The 17,326-nt window shown below is 36.6% G+C and overlaps 1 protein-coding gene across 15 annotated transcripts in view; it reads left to right on the top strand.

Annotated features, from left to right (window-relative positions):
- Nucleotides 1-17,326, top strand: part of ANKRD28 (ankyrin repeat domain 28) — a 194,099-nt gene that overhangs the window by 78,822 nt on the left and 97,951 nt on the right. The window lies entirely within an intron of this gene.

Here is a 17,326-nt window from a genome sequence, read left to right as displayed (position 1 = left end):
GCTGCCATTATTTTGAACAAACTATTGTCTGTTAGATCAATTCAAAATAAAATGTTTTTATTTAACTTACTCCTTCTTTGATGCTCTTCCTTTTTTATGTAGATCTGAGTTTCTGACTATAACATTTTTCTTCTGAGAGAGAAGTTCAGCTGACAAATTCTCTCAATTTTTGTTTGTCTGAGAAAGTATTTATTCTTTACTTTTGAGGCAATTCCCAGGGTACCAGAATTGTAGGTTGGTGGTATTTTTTTTTCTGTCAATGCTTTCAATATTTCTCCGGACTCTTTTCTTGCTTTCATGGCTCCTGAGGCGTAGTCAGACATAATTATTATCTTAGCCCCTGTGTGGGTAAAGTTTTTTCCTCTGGCTACTTTCAGAGTTGTATTTATCTTTGATTTTCTGCAATTTAAATATGATATGCCTTGATATATTTTGGGGGATATTTTTCCTGTTAGTGTTCTCCTGGATCTGTAGTTTGTTATCTGACGTTCATTTGGGGGAAACTCTGAGTCATTATTACTTCAAATATTTCTGCTGCTTTTTTCATTCAGCATAATTATTTTGAGATTCATCTAGGTTGTGGCATGCATTAATAGCTTATTCCTTTCTTTCTGTTGCTGAGTAGTATTCCATTGTAATGATATACAGAATTTGTTTATCCACTCCTCTCGTAAACATTTAGGTGCTTCTCTGTTTCATCTGTTACAATTAAATGTACTGTGAACATGTGTGTACAAGTCCTTGTATGAATGTGTGCTTTTTTTTTCTCTTGTGTAAATGTTTAGTGGTGGAATGGTTGAATATGCTTGTTTAACTTTTTAAGAAACTGACCAACTGTTTCCCAAACTGATTGTATCATTTTACGTTCTCACCAGCAGGATATGAGAATCCTAAATTCTCAACATTCTCACAAATATTTCGTATAATCAGTCTCTTAAAATCTTAAATATTTTAATAATAGTAATATCTCAATTTGGTCTTAATTTGTATTTCTGTAATCTTTTCGTGATCTTGTCAGTCCATTTATCTTTGGTGAAATGTCTTTTCAAATGTTCTTGTGAGTTTTTTTAATTGGATTGTTTTCTTACTCTTGAGTTTTCAGAGTTCTTATTTATATGTTCTGGAAACAAATCCTCGATCTGTGGCTGTATTTTCATTCTCTTAAGAGTGTTTTTGAAAAGCTCAAGTTTTATTTTGATGACATCCACATTTATCAGTTCTTTTATGGATCTCGGTTTTGGTGTTGTATCTTAAAAAAAAACTGTCCCATTGTCATGTTGTTTTGCTCATATCTTCTAGAAGTTTTATAGTTTTAAGTTTCACATTTATCAACAAATCCACTGAAAAGGATTTTCTTCCAAAAAGGAAAGAGGCTTTATGCCAGCTAACAGTTTGTACACCAGGAAAATGCAGCCTTCTGTACAAAACAAAGGTGTGTTCTAAGAGAATGAAGAGAAAGTTTGTCTTTTATGGCAAAAGTTCTCGCCCAGGTTCCCACTCTGATCTGCTTGTACAAATGAGGGATGCAAATTCAGTTAGTTCTGATTGTTTGAAACTTGTTGAGTTCTGATGGTTCGGCACAGATCACAGTCTATTGATTGATTCAGGTAGCATACACAGGAACAGACAACTATGAAAGTCCCAAAGTTTAGTGAGTATGGCATTTTTCCCTGAACACTCAGTATGTGTGTAACCTCTTAATTACCAAATGGCTGCTTGACTCTATTTCAAATTTAGTTCCACTTAGCCACTCAGGATTCCTCTTGAAGGATTGACCCTTTCAGAGTTCTCACATTTAAATGTGCTATTTTGACTTAATATTTGTGTATTTGTGTATGATGCAGAGTATATGACAAAGCTTATTAATTTCTCTCACCAATATTTTGTAATTTCATTATAAATGTCTTTTGTCAGATTTATCTGTATTTTATAATTTTTTATCCTAATGTAAATGGCATTTTATTTATTTTTAAAATAGCCTAATAATTCTGCGCTACCGAAACAAGTTTCTCCTGAGTACTCTACTCCATGCTCCAGGAATTATTAGTTTTCCCTAACTGGCTAGTTGGAACAGAACACTCTGTTCTCTGTGATCCGTCATTCTCGTTGGAGGTGATATCACTCCTAATTGAGAGGAAATAGATTCTTTGTGGGTATGTATGTATATGAAAAAATCTTACATATTCCAATGATTTGTGGCCCTCTAAATGGCCAAAATGCATAACTTAGAAATACAGTGGTATTAAGATTTCATGGGGAACGATTAGGAAAAACTGTCAGAAAAGAGTAGTAAGAAAGAAAAGGTTGAAAAACACTGCTGTTTCTTTCACCAGCTTCAGGTAGTATTCTTACACTCCTTTCCCACTCAGTACTCAGTTGAGTACTAAGGCGAGATTCTGCAGATCTTTGGGAGTCTCTCCATGTACTACTTTCTCCTCTGTTGCTCTGTCCTGAGAATTCCAGCCCCTTTGTTCGCTGCAAACTGTCTCCTAAACTCACAGGGAATTAAAAACAACAACAACAAAACTTTGTATACAGCATTAAGAATTTTATTGATTGAAGCAGCTGACATTCCACTGAATGTTTTCAGACTTAGACATTACATATTTTGTGAAATGGTAATTTTCTTTTATATTCCAGCAGTACTTCTGGAATAGAAATTCTAAACATTAGCCTGCCGAACAACTGGATTGCATTTGATGATTACAATTGTCCAGTCACAGATGGCATCACCTCTACTTTTTATTATTAATATTAGTTTTAATTGCCAAATCATAATTGTATATATTTGTAGAGTACAATGTAATATTTTGGTATATGTATACAATGTGGGATGATTAAATCAAGCTAATATATCCATCACTTCACTTATTGTTTGTGATTTTTTTTTTCCTTCACCTTTTTGTTCCATCCAGACCTGCCCACAATGAGGGCAGATCTTCCCCACTCAGTCCACTGACTCACATGCCAGTCTCCTCCAGAAACATCCTCATGGATTTCTACAGAAATAATGCCATACCAGCTATCTAAGTATCCTTTAATTCAGTCAGATGGACACCTAAAATTAATCATGACAGGTCCTTTGCCTTTTAATCAGGTTGTTTTCTTGCTTTTGAGTTGAGTTTATTATATACTTTTAATATAAATTCTTTATCAAATATATGGTTTGCTAATATATACATGTGATTTTTTTTTTTTCTGTGCAAAAGCTTTTTCATTTAATGCAGTCCCATTTGCCAGTTTTTGTTTTTGTTGCTTGTGCTTTCAGGTCATATCCAAAAAAATATTGCCCAGACCAGTATTGTGGTGCTTCCCCGCCTTGTTTGTAGTTTTATAATTTCAGGTCTTATATTTAAGTCTTTAATGTATTTTGAGCTGATTTTTATCTATGGTATGAGATAAGGATCCAGTTTCATTCTTCTGCTTCTGGATATCCAGTTTCCCTAACATCTTTTATTGAAGAGGCTGTTCTTTCCACATTGTGTGTTCTTGGCACCTTTGTCAAAAATCAAGTGACCATAAATTAGTGGATTTATTTCTGGGCTTTCTGTCCTGTTCCATTGGTCACTGTGTCTGTTTTTGTGCCATTACTATGCTGTCTTGATTACAGTAGCTTTATAATATATTTTGAAATCAGCAGTGTGATGCCTCCAGCTTCGTTCTTTTCAGCTGGTTATTGTTTTTAACTATTCATGGTCTTTTATTGTTTCATATGAATTTAAGGGTTGTTTTTTCTATTTTCTGTGAAAAATTACATTGGAATTTTGATAGGGATTGCACTGAATTTGTGGATTGCTTTGGATAATATGGACATTTTAACAATATTAATTTTTTAGTTCATGAACACAGTATATCTTCTCATTTATTTGTGTTTTCTTCAATTTGTTTTCATTAATGTTTTATAGTTTTTAGTATACAGATCTTTTACCTGTTTGGTTAAATTTTCACCTAAATATGTTACTTTTTTTTGTTGTTGCTATTATAAATGGGATTGTTTTCTTAATTTCCTTTTTAGATAGTTTGTTAGTATACAGAAAGGCTACTGATTTTTTTTGTATGTTGATTTTGTATCTTGCAACTTAATTCATTTGTCAGTTTCAATCATTTTTTGGTGTCTCTTTAGGGATTTCTCTGTGTAAGATCATGTCTGCAAATAAAATTTCATTTCTTTCTTTTTTATTAGGATGCCTTTTACTTCTTTCTGTTGCCTAATTGTTCTGGCTAGGACTTGCAGCACTATGGTGGATAGGAGTGGTGAGGGTGGGCAGCATTCTTGTCCGTCGTCTTAGAAGAAAACTTTCAACTTTGTACGTTAAATGTGATGTTAGCTGTGGGCCTGCCATTTTTGGCCTTTACAGGACCTGTTATTGATGTGTAATTTTAGTGTTTTATTATTCTATAAAAAGCAAGTAAGCCTTAGAAATATCTGATTACTGCTAAATTTGTAGAATGGAATAAATTCAGTACTTAGAATAGGATGCTGTCTGTATTTTTATATATTATTATAGAGCAGTGTCTAGATTACAACATGAATTAATAACTAGATTCTAAAATACCTACAGGGAATTTGTCCTGGGGCAAGAACCATGCCTTCCATATTGTAGGATAGTCAGCACTGGAAAGGGATCTTAAAGATTAAGTAGTTAAATCAACTCCGTTACAGATGAGGCAAAACTAAGGCCCTTGGAATTGTTTGATTTGGTTGCTTCCATTTGGTCACTTTCCAAGATCTCAAAGATATCTTAACCCAGTTTTCTTTATGTCAAATTTAGTTTTTTGTCCATATTGTCTGCCCTGGTACGTCACCTCTCAATTCTACCTAGTGGCTTAGCATTATAAGTAATTTCTTTTCTCTTGTAGCTATAAGCATATAAGCTCTTTAGTAAATACTTGCTTGTTTAATTTGATAATATTTGGTATGTTGGTTTATTCACTTGTCTAGTAATATGTGCCAGTTACTATGCTGGTTCCTGTGAAGGCAAGTCCAATCATGCATAATTTCTTCTCCCTGCTTTTTAATGTTGTTTCCTTATATCAGATTATCAGTTGTACCTGCATTCTCACCCTCTTCCTTTGCCTCGTCTTAAGCTTTCAGGCTGCAGTTTATGGTAGGCAGACTTTTAAGATGGTCCCCTGTATTATTTCTGGTATTGTAAGCATGATAGGGTATTGTATGAGTTTGTTCTCCCTCTGCTATGAAGAACTACCCGAGACTGGGTAATTTATTAAAAAAGAGGTTTAATTGACTCACAGTTCTGCATGGCTGTGGGGGCCTCAGGAAACTTACAATCATGGTAGAAGGCACCTCTTCACAGGGTGACAGGAGAGAGAATGACTGCCAGCAGGGCAAATGCTACATACTTATACAACCATCAGATCTCCTGAGACTCACTTATTATCATGAGAATAGCATGGGGGAACTGCCCCCCATGATTCATTTACCTCCACCTAGTCCCATCCTTGACACGTAGGGATTATTACAATTTAAGATTAAATTTGGGTAGGGATACAGAGCCAAACCATATCAGGTCTCATTCCTGATTAGTTTATGTCATCTGGCAGAGCACAAAGCTGACTCTAGGTAAGTGAGATTATCTAGATGGGTGTGCCCTAATCACATGAACTCTAAATCTGGGTCTAGAGTTAGGAACAAAGAGAGTAGGAGATTAGAAGTATGAGAGGGATTTGATGTGAAGGATATTCTCTCTTGCTGGCTTTGAAGATGGAGGGAGCCATATGGTAAGAACTCAGGCATTCTCTGCTAGTGGAGGGTGACCTCTGGCTGACAACCGGGAAAGGAAAATGGAGGTCTTAGAAGGACAAAGAACTGACCATTGCCTGAATGAGCCAAAAAACAGATTTTTTTTCCTTTAGTCAGGTCTCTAGGTGAGAACACAGCCCATCAACACCTTGATTTCAACTTTGTGTAACCCTCAGCAGAGAACCCAGTCACACCATGCCTGAATTACTGCCCTTAAAACTGTGAACTAAAAGATTATTTGTTTTAAGCTGTTGCACTTTTTAAAAATAGCTACTATTTATCATACTCTGGGTATAAAAACAGGGAATAAACAAGATTCCTATCTCCAGAGTTAGAGCCATTGAACATGAAACAAGTCAATTAATATGATGATTGTTACAAGGGAGACGTTCAGAGTGCTATGGACACCTATTAGGCTGATGTAATACCAGCTGGGAGACCACGAAAGGCGCTCCAGAAAAAGATACTTATGTATGATATGCATTTTTTATTGCTGCATAACAAATTACTAAGTGTTAGAAGCGAATGAATATAAAGAAAACATAGCCCCTGACTTCAGCAAGTTTATGATCTAAAGGTATTTGGTTATATTATGTGTGGGTATTGACGGGGCTAGGGCGGAGAGGGTGTGTGTGTGTGTGTGTGTGTGTGTGTGTGTGTGTGTGTGTAGTTTGGTTTTGGTGATGGGAGCAGTCAACTGTCCAGGTTGCCCCTCTGAAGGCACTGCTCTGACAGACCATAAACAGAAAACTGCAAATGATAACAAACTTACTATTTCATAAGAGAATACTACCATTCTCCATATTTCGGGTACACATGTGTTTTGTTTCGCCCTCTCTGTTTCAAGTTTATTGAAAAGAAGCCTGTTTAGCTTAATTGTACTTGGGCAGCTGACACTTGACTAGCTCAAAAGATAATAAACTCATCATTTAGAACACATGTGTCTTTGTATATGAGAAATAACAAATACTGTAGGTCAAGGTTTCATCATTGGTTTGGAAGATAAATATGTACAGTGAGGGTTTGGGGTTTTATTTACACAGAAACTAGATTACTTCCCCCACACCCTAAGATTGCGTTGCACAGATCTCTGGTAATAAAATTTCTACTTTTATTCCTGATTCCTTGTAGAACCAAATTGATGCTTTGGGGAGGGGGCATGGGTAGATAAAGGATAAGTAGTTTTTTCAGTTTTCAGGTGACTTTTTTCTTTTTTTTTCTTTTTTTTTTTCTTTTTCTTTCTTTTTTTTTTTTTTTGAGACGGAGTCTTGCTCTGTCACCTAGGCTGGTACAGTGGTGCAATCTCGGCTCACTGCAAGCTCTACCTCCCAGGTTCATGCCATTCTCCTGCCTCAATCTCCCGAGTAGCTGGGGCTACAGATGCCCACCGCTAAGCCCAGCTAATTTTTTGTATTTTTGTAGAGATGGGGTTTCACCACGTTAACCAGGATGGCCTCGATCTCCTGACCTTGTGATCCACCCACCTCGGCCTCCCAAAGTGCTGGGATTACAGGTGTGAGCCTCTGCTCCTGGCCCAGGTGACTTTTTTTCATTTTGAACATTAGTTCAGGAGAACAAAACTTCCTAAACCAACAAAAGCAACGACTGTTCTTAGGCTGGAAATATTATTTCAGAGCTTTTGTTTTCTGTCAATTCTTTGATATATTTTACCTCTTAATTCAGATGTGTTTTAATTGATATTTTGGAAGAATGGTTACACTTTCATAACCAACTTTTTTCCTCCTCCTTTTAACTTTTTTAAAATTAGGAAATATAATAAACTTATGTAAAACAAATGTACAATTTAATGAATATGTGAATGTCACCACGACCCAGATCAGAAAACAGAACATCATTAGCACCTCAGAAGTGCCCTTGTTGATGACCACTTTATGATCAAAACTTTCCACCACACCCCTCAGTGTAACCAGTAAATTTTTATAATAGTCTCTTTTGGTTTTCTTTATAATTTTGCCACCTACTTATTCTTCCCCAAGCAATATAATTTAGTTTTGCATATTTTGAATCAAATGGATCATACAGTATATTTTCTTCGAGTCTGGGTTCTTTTGTGCAATGCTATTTTGTTTTAAAAATTGACCTGATTCCACTGAATGCATCCAACACAGTTTATCCATTCTGCTATTGATGGATAATTGGGTTGTTTCACATTTTTTTTCTATTTTGAATGATGCAGCTATTTGTAAACTTGTCTTCTGATGCACATAAGCGTGCATTTCTATAGTATAAATACTTGGCTATACATATATTCAGCTTTACTTGATAATGTCATATTATTAAATAACTTAAACTTCCATGAGCACTGTGTGAGAATTCTTATTCATCCACATCTTTGGACCACATTCTTGGTTTTTGAAGTATGTAGTGTACGATATGGTAAAGTGTTTATTTGGACATAGTCCAGTTTCCTAGCATATAGCTTCTAAAAAACCCTTGGAATTTCTGGGGTGATAAGTGTCTTTTTTATGCTTATGAGGTGCTATGTGAGCTATTTGAGGCCCCTCAGATAGCTTCAAGATGAGGGCTTGTCACCTGAAAGACCAAAGCATGATTAGAGGGCTTGAACTTTTCAAGCCCCCCATCCCCCAGTCTCTGGAGAAAGAAGAGGGACTGAATGTTGAGTTGGTCACCAGTAGCCAGTTATTTAATCAGTCATGCTTATGTAATGAATCCTCTATAAAAGCCCAAAAGGACTGGGTTCAGGGATTTTCCAGTAGCTGAACATGTGGCAGTTCCTGGAGGGTGGTGCACCCAGAGAGGGAATGGAAGTTGCACGCCCTTCCGTGGAAGCTGTGTGCCTTATACGTCTCTTTCATCTGGCTGTTCATCTGTACCCTTTTTTGTGTTATTAATACATCAGTAAACATAAATAAAGTGTTCCCAGAATTATTTGAGCTCCTCTAGCAAACTAATCAAACCTGAGAAAGAGGTAGTGGGAACCTCAATTTATAGCCAGTTGGTGAGAAGTATAGGTGAAAACCTACTAGTAGGGACTGGCATCTGAAGTAAGGGGCAGTCTTTTGGGACTGAGCACTCACTTTGAGATCTGATGCTATCTTCAGGTAGATAGTGTCAGGATTAAATGGAATTAGAGTACACCCAGCTGGTGTCCTCCGGGGAATTGCTTTATGAGGAAACAACCTCCACACATCAAGTATCAGTTTTGTATTGAGTGGTGTGTGAGTAGAAGGGGAAAAACTGATTTTTCCTCCTACATAGTTGTATGTTGTTATTTTAGCTTGCTTTTTTATGACAGTTTCAGGCACATTTTATATGTTAATTAAGCATGCATATAGCCAGCCTCTTTTATGAAGTACCTGTTAAATCTCCTGGGCCGGGCACAGTGGCTCACGCCTGTAATCCCACCACTTTGGGAGGCCAAGGTGGGTGGATCATTTGAGGTCAGGAGTTCAAGACCAGCCTGGCCAACATGGTGAAACTCCATCTCTACTAAAGATACAAAAGTTAGCCAGGCGTGGTGGTGGGCACCTGTAGTCCCAGCTACTGGGGAGGCTGAGGCAGGAGAATCGCTTGAATCCTGGAGACAGAGGTTGCAGTGAGCCAAGATTGTGCTGCTGCACTCCAGCCTGGGCAACAGAGTGAGACTCTGTCTGAAAAATAAATACATACATACATAAATAAATCTCCTGCCTACTTTTCTTTTGAGTTGTCTCTTATTAATTTGCAGCGGGTCTTTTTATATTCTGGATATGAGCCCTTTTTGACTTGCGTGTGTTGCAGATATCTTCTCCCATTCAAACTTGTCTTTTCAGAATTCTTTATGGTATAATTAAACATGAGGTCTTAATTTTTTATGCCTTGTTTTTCAGTTTTTTAAAAATAGTTAATGTTTTGATATCTTGTTTCAGAAGTCTTTCCCTAACTTGAGTTGTAAAGATAATATTCCATATTCATATATGAGTGCTTTTAACATTTTGCTGTTTACATTTAGTTTTATAATATATTTGCAGTTAAATTATACATATAATGTGAGGTAGTGGTTTGGGTTTGGTTTTTGTTTTCATTCTTTTCCAAATAGGTACCACATTGTCCCAGCATAATTTAAATGCCCATATTTTGTTGGGTGGTTTTCTTATTTTTGAGTTTTGAGAGTTCTTTATATATTCCGAATTCAAGTTCTCTGTCAGATCTGTGATTTGCAAGTATTTTTTCCCAGTGCATGCTTTGTCTTTTTATCCTCTTAACTATGTCTTTCTCAGTACAAAAGTCTCATTTTGATGAAGTTTAATTCATTAACTTCATGGATTTTGCTTTTGGTATTGCATCTAAGAGCTCTTTACACAACCCACAATTTTCTGAGTTTAATAATTTTAGATTTGGGAAATAGGTCTATGATTCCTTTTAAGTTAATATTCATATTAGGTGTTAGGTATAGATGGAGGTTAATTTTGTGGCATGTGATTATCCAGGACTATTTGTTGAAAAGATTATTTCTACATTGACTTGCCTTTGTACTTTAGTCAAAAATCAATCATATTTGTGTGGGTTTATTTCTAGACTCTGCTCTGGTCATGTCTGCCTTTTTTCTCATACCACCCTCCCTTGATTATTTCACTTTTATAGTAATTATTGCAGTCAAACAGCGTGAGGCCCCCAACTTTGCTGTTCCTCCTAAATTGTTTCTGCCTTTTTAGTTTGTCTTTCTACATAAATTTTAGCTTTTTAATATCTACAAGAAATCCTGTGAGGATTTTTATTGTGATTGCATTGAATCTATAGATCAAATTGAGGAAAACTGGCATTTTAGCAATAGTGAGTCTTCCAATTCATGAACATGGTCTCTCATCATTTACTTAGGTGGTCTTTGATTTTTTTCTTGCGTGTTTCGTAGTTTTCAGCATACAAATCTTGAAATTATTTTTTTCTTTTTTGACGTGGAGTCTTACTCTGTTGCCCAGGCGGGAGTGCAGTCTTGGCTCTGCAACCTCCATGTCCTGGGTTCAAGCAATTCTCCTGCCTCAGCCTCTCAAGTAACTGGGATTACAGGCGCACACCACCACACCCAGCTAATTTTTGTATTTTTAGTAGAGGCAGGGTTTTGCCATGTTGGCCAGGCTGGTCTTGAATTCTTGACCTCAGGTGATCCGCCCACCTTAGCCTCCCATAGTGGGTTTACAGGAGTGAGCCACTGCATCTGGCCCAAATCTTGCAAATTTTTATTAGATTTATACTTAAGCATTTATTTTCCTTCTTTCTTTTTTTACCTTTTGATGCTATTCTAAATGATACCTTTTTTTTAGTATAACTTTCACTTATTAATTGCTAGTAAGAAATATAGTTGGTTTTGTATATTGACCTTGCATTCAACAACTTTTCTAAACTTAGTCTAGGAATTTTTTTTTTTTTTTAGATTCCTTGGGATTTTCTTTATAAATAATATGCCATCTATGACTGGAGATACTTTTCTTTCTTCCCTCTCAATTGATAAGATTTTTTGCTTTTCCTTATTTTACTGACAAGTACTTGGGTAGGAGTGGTGAGAGTAGACATTTTTGCCTCATTCCTATCTCAGAAAAAAAAATTCACTCTTTCACCATTAAATTACCTGTCAGCTGTAGATTTTTGTTGTACCCTTTATCGGATTAAGAAAGTTCCCCTCTAAGTTTGCTGAGAGTTTTAAAAATTATGAGCTAGCTGGGCGTGGTTGTATGTGCCTGTAATCTCAGCTACTCAGGAGGCTGAGGCAGGAGAATCGCTTGAACCCGGGAGGTGGAGGTTGCAGTGAGCCGAGATCGCGCCACTGCACGCTAGCCTGGGCAACAGAGGGAGACTCTGCCTCAAAAATAAATAAATAAATAAATAATTTTTTAAAAAATCATGAGTACATGTTGGATTTTGTTAAATGCGATGATTATATGACCTTTCTTTTTATTAGTCTGCTAATATGTTGAATTACACCAGTTGGTTTTAGTTGAATGATACTTGTGATCCCAGAATAAACTCCAGTTGGTCGTGATGTAGTACCCTTTTCAAATATTGCTGAATTCAATTTGCTGATATTTAGTTGAAGATATTTATGTCTCTGTTGATGGGGGATGTTCATCTCTGGATTTTTTTTTTTTGTAATTGTCTGGTTTTGGTATCAGGATGATAATGTTGGCTTCATCTTTTTATGTTTTGGGGATTTTATTGATAATCCCTTCTTAGTTATGATACAGACTATTTTTTCCTTTGATCATTCTGACTTGAAGATTACTAATTATATTGATCTTTTCAAAGAATCAACTTTTGAGTTCACTGATACTCTGTTTTTGTTTTGTTTTCATCTTTATCATTTTCATCCTTCTGCTTTTTTTGCTGGTTATTTTGCCCTTTTTTCTAGTTTAAGTGAAAGCTTAAATTATTGATTTAAGACCTTCTTTTCTGATACAAACATTTAATATATAAATTGCTCTCTATTGCTTTAACTTTATCCCCCAAATTTTAATGTGTTGTATTCATTTTCATTCCATTCAAAATACTTTTCTAATGTTCTTGGAGACTTCCTCTTTACATGGGTTATTTAGAAGTAGTTTTCTACATTTATTCTACTTTACTACTGAAATATGCTTTGAATCCCAAATACTTGGCAATTTTCAAATTGTCAGGTTATCTTTCTGTTATTTATTTCCAATTTAATTTTGTTATGGCCAAAGAACATACTTAGTATGATTTTGCTTTATTTTAATGTGTTAAGGTTTGGTTTTGGCTCAGAATATGGTTTATCTAAATGTTGCAAGTGCTTTTGAAAATAAATGATATCGTTTGGATGTTTGTCCCCTCCAAATCTCATGTTGAAATGTGATCTTCAATCTTGGAGGTGGAGCCTAATGGGAAGTGTTTGGATCATGGGGGCAGATCCTTTATAAATGGATTGGTGCCTTCCCAGCAGTAAATGTGAGTGAGTTCTAGCTCTCCTACTTCATGCAACAGCTGGTTGTTTAAAGAGCTTGGCACCCCCTCTTCTCTCTCTTGATCACTCTCTTCACCTTGTGACACCCCTGCTCTCCTTTTGCCTTCTGCCACCATTGTAAGCTTCCTGAGGCCCTCATCAGAAGCAGATGCTGGTGCCATGCCTTTTTTTTTTTTTTTTTTTTTGAGACAGAGTTTTGCTCTGTCACCCAGGCTGCAGTGCAGTGGCGGGATCTCGGCTCACTGCAACCTCCACCTCCCAGGTTCAAGTGATTCTGCTGCCTCGGCCTCCCAAGTAGCTGGGATTACAGGTGCCCGCCACCACACCTGGCTAATTTTTGTATTTTTAGTAGAGATAGTGTTTCACCATGTTGGCCGGGTTGGTCTCCAACTCCTGTCCTCAGGTGATCCGCCCGCCTGGGCTTCCCAAAGTGCTGGGATTACAGGCACGAGCCACTGCGCCCTGCCTGGTGCCATGCTTCTTATACAGCCTGTACAACCATAAACCAAATAAACCTCTTTTCTTTATAAATAACCCACCCTCAGATATTCCTTTATAGCAGTGCAAAACAGACTGATACAATGTTCATCCTTTTGTTGCATGCTATAAATTGTACAATAATTTTACACAGTAAATAAGATGTGTTAAGTGCTTTATGCAATGGCTTGCACTAATAAAAATCTTCAGGTTTGCTCTCCTTCTCTAAGACACTGTCACCATTCTACATAGTTACTACAGGAACTGCCATGTTAATCTTCCCCTACTTTCAGTTAATATAGAAGTAAGCATTAAATTTATGAGCAAATTTGGTGAGCACCAAATTAAGCCAATCGGATATTCTTCTGGGAGATTGAATTAAGAGACTTCTCCTTGGGCTGCTGAAGTTCTAAGAGTAAATATCAGGAGTTGGGATGGCTTATTCCCTACCATGAAAAAAAGTGTTCTGTGAAGACAGAAAAAGCAGCTCATGTGCAGAGAAGAAACAGAGACAAAAGTGTTTCAAGTGTTTGATTTCAATTGTTCTTACGACCTAGCCACATGCCTGCCTTTCCTCAATTTTGGTTGTTCAGTGCTCAATTCCATTAGATGCTTCAGTGTCCTTCCTTTAAATCGATTTTGCCTAAACTGGTTTAAGTTAGATTTCTGTACCCAGTAATGCTATCTAATATATATATATATATGTATATATATGTATTCAATACATAGTAATTATTAAGGATGATAATAGAAATGTGGACTATTTATGATTTTTCTTTAAAGTTACATTGCTCTGATAAATGCTAATGATATTTCATATTATAATCTGAAACTTTAAGGTTCCACAGAGGTTTTCAAAGTATTCCTTGGAGGAAAAGGATCATAGCATGCATCTTGGAACTGGTTTTAACAGTTGTTTTACAGTTGTCTGTCAGAGGTAGTTCTAAAATGTGCTTCATTCTCATACCCAAAGTCAATATGGAAGTCTTCTACAACCTATAACACGTTAGCATATCATTGAATCATGGCAAGTGTTCTCCACTAACATAATTTGTTAAATCCTTTCTAGTGCCTATAAGGTACATAACTTTTTTTTTTTAAGTTAGACCAAGGCTTTTTCAATGGATGTGGAGTCCACTGACAGGTGTTCAGTGTACTCTTCCTTGCACAGACCATACTCACAGTGCATTATCTATAACTTCCATTTTGAGTTTCTGTAGCTGATGTGAGAAATTAGACCCTTAAGAAATAATCTTAGGGCAAAACCCCTAAGGTTTTTACTGTTCACTGTTTGCCTTAGTGTTTCCAATTGTCTCAGCCATACCCAATTCAATAGCACTTCCCTTTTTTCAGTAGTTTGCTTTTGTTGATTCTTCAGTTGTGGTAACAAACACAGCTTACCCTTGATAAACATACCCCATCATGGGAGCAAAACTGTGTAGGCTTGTTAGTGGTAAACTACTAGTCAGAATATTTAATGTGCCAAAGTCATCTATTAATTTTACTCAGGAAGCCGAGGATATTGGTTAATCTTGTGAGTCAGTTAAATAAAGATTAAGAATTTTTTGTGTTTTATAATTTTAGGTAACCATTTAGTGGGCATTTAAGTTGTTACTAGCATTTTGCCTCCTACAGTGATTCAATAAATATACTTAATCATTTTATCTGGATATGTAGGCTTTTTTAAAAAAAGCCTTAAAATGGAATTACTGTGTCTAAGGGGATCGTCGCTTTTTAATTTTAATACATTTTGCTGAAAGAAATCTTAAATATTTTATTACCTAATTTTCAATGTTTAACTGTAGTAAAATATGATATATAAATTCTTTCTTTCAAAATTAGCCAGTTGTATTTCTCCCTTTTCTTCAAATTGATTTGCAGAGAGGAAAAACTGTGTTCATATGAATCATAAAACACATTAATGGGATTCGAGAGGCATTGAGTCATAGAATTCCAGACATCCCTCACACACAGATGACTCACTTTCTGTGTTGTTGTGCTATGTGTGTGGTTTATCTGGTGCAATAGATGTTTCTCAATTTGACTAAATCTGATCATATTTAAACACTCTAGGAAGTTTGCTGTGTTAATGAGTAACACTGAAAAGCCTAGGCAAAGTATCCTTTCTTTTAAAAAAATGACTAAATTAGGACACATCTTTGCATGTATTCTGTTACTTTAGTGGTTCTGCGTTAGCTCTTTCAACAATTGTTTGTTGAATAATTTCTGTGTAGAGCATTCTGTTTCCTGGGGTGGTATATGTTGGAATAAAAAACAAGGTCTTGTGCTAATTGTGGTGAGAGAAAGAACCCTTAGCTTACTGAACAATTTAACATTATTGGCACTATATCAACCTCCCTTTACTGGAACACCTGTTACTATTTTAAGGACAAAAGCAGTATTAAAATTATAGGAAGAAATGTTTGAAGAGACCAGTGATAATTATATGTTACACATATTTGCCCCCCTGCCCCACCGCCGCCCCCCGCCAGAGAAGATCTTGCTCTGTTGCCCAGGCTGGAGTGCAATGGCATGGTCATAGCTCATAGCAGCCTCAAGCTCCTGGACTCAAGCCATCCTACCTCAGCCTGCCGAGTACCTAGGACTACAAGTGCATGCCACCAGCCCAGCTAATTTATTTACTTATTTTTTTTTTATAGAGATGAGGTCTCACCATATTGCCCAGGCTGATGTAGAATTCCTGGCCTCAAGTGATCCTCCCACCACAGCCTCCCAAATGTTAAGATACGTCTGTATAATAACATCACATACTACAGCTAAGCCTTTTTTGGATTGCCTGTAGATATTTAATCCTTCTTTTGCCTAGCAAGCAGGTTTTTACTTTAATTCTCAATGGCCCAACTATTTTTTCTTAAAGTAATTAAGGGATTCCTAAACAAGAAAATTATTGCAAAATGAAGTATAATTTTTCATTTGTTTAAATCTTGAAAACTGTATTAGTATTCTAATATGGTAAGAGGCCCCCCAAATATACTACCTACTTTAAATAAGTTTATTTATCTTAATAGCATGAAAGTCAGTGATCCAAGCTAGTAAGGCAGCTCTTTTCTGTAGGATTATTTATTCCAGATCTTGTTGCTTGACAGTATGCTAGTATATTGGCCTGCATTTCCATGGTCAAAGGGGCTCAGTTTCACATGTGCCTTCCAGCCTGTGGGAAGCAGGAAACAATTAGCCCCTTTCTAGAGTAGTTTTGTTTCTGTTTTTGTTGTTTTGTTTTGTTTTGGTGACAGAGTCTCTCTCTGTCACCCAGGCTGGAGTGCAGTGGCGCCATCTCAGCTCACTGCAAGCTCTGCCTCCCGGGTTCATGCCATTCTCCTGCCTCAGCCTCCCAAGTAGCCAGGACTACAGGCACCCGCCACCACGTGTGGCTTTTTTTTTTTTTTTTTTTTTAGTAGAGACTAGGTTTCACTGTGTTAGCCAGGATGGTCTCAATCTCCTGACCTCGTGATCCACCCGCCGCCTCAGCCTCCCAAAGTGCTGGGATTACAGGCGTGAGCCACTGTGCCCAGCCTAGAGTAGTTGTCTTTTAAGTTGAAAATGACCTGGAAGTTGTGCCCATTATTAATTTCCACTCACATACCATTGGTCCACACCAAGCAACAACTTCAAGGGAGGCCAGGAATGTATTTTCTCACTGGGTGGCTAAGTGACCAGCTAAAATTTTATTCCTGTGGACAAAAGGAAGAACATAGTGGAAAACAACTAACAATCTGTCACAAAAGCCTTTATCAAAAATGAGGGATGTAAGTTTCAATGTGAGTATTTCTGAATAGTTTTTTTCAAATGCAGCCAAGTCAGTAATACTCTATTGTAACTTTAGATAGGGTATCTATGAATTAAAAATCCCTGAATGTGACATTACTCTAAAATCTTGCATCTTGAACTGGAGAGCACTGTTGTTTTCTGGTAGGAGGTCCATGAAGCATGCATTAGAGGTAGCTTCTTTTCCTGGAGGAAGATTTGGATGAGTATGTATTTTTTATATTGAAACAGACATGAATATATTTTGGAGATGAAAGTAAAACTAGCAGGAATGTTAAGAAAAAACTTAAAATTGCTTTAAAGTATAATGTCGAATCCCCCGAAATGTTTTGCCTTTTTGCCCCTAAGGGTACTGTTGTGAAAACGTT

Source organism: Pan paniscus, chromosome 2 (assembly GCF_029289425.2).
Source record: "Pan paniscus chromosome 2, NHGRI_mPanPan1-v2.0_pri, whole genome shotgun sequence".
Classification (NCBI taxonomy): domain Eukaryota; kingdom Metazoa; phylum Chordata; class Mammalia; order Primates; family Hominidae; genus Pan; species Pan paniscus.
Note: the sequence above shows the minus strand (reverse complement) of the source record. Positions and strands in the feature narration are given on the sequence as shown.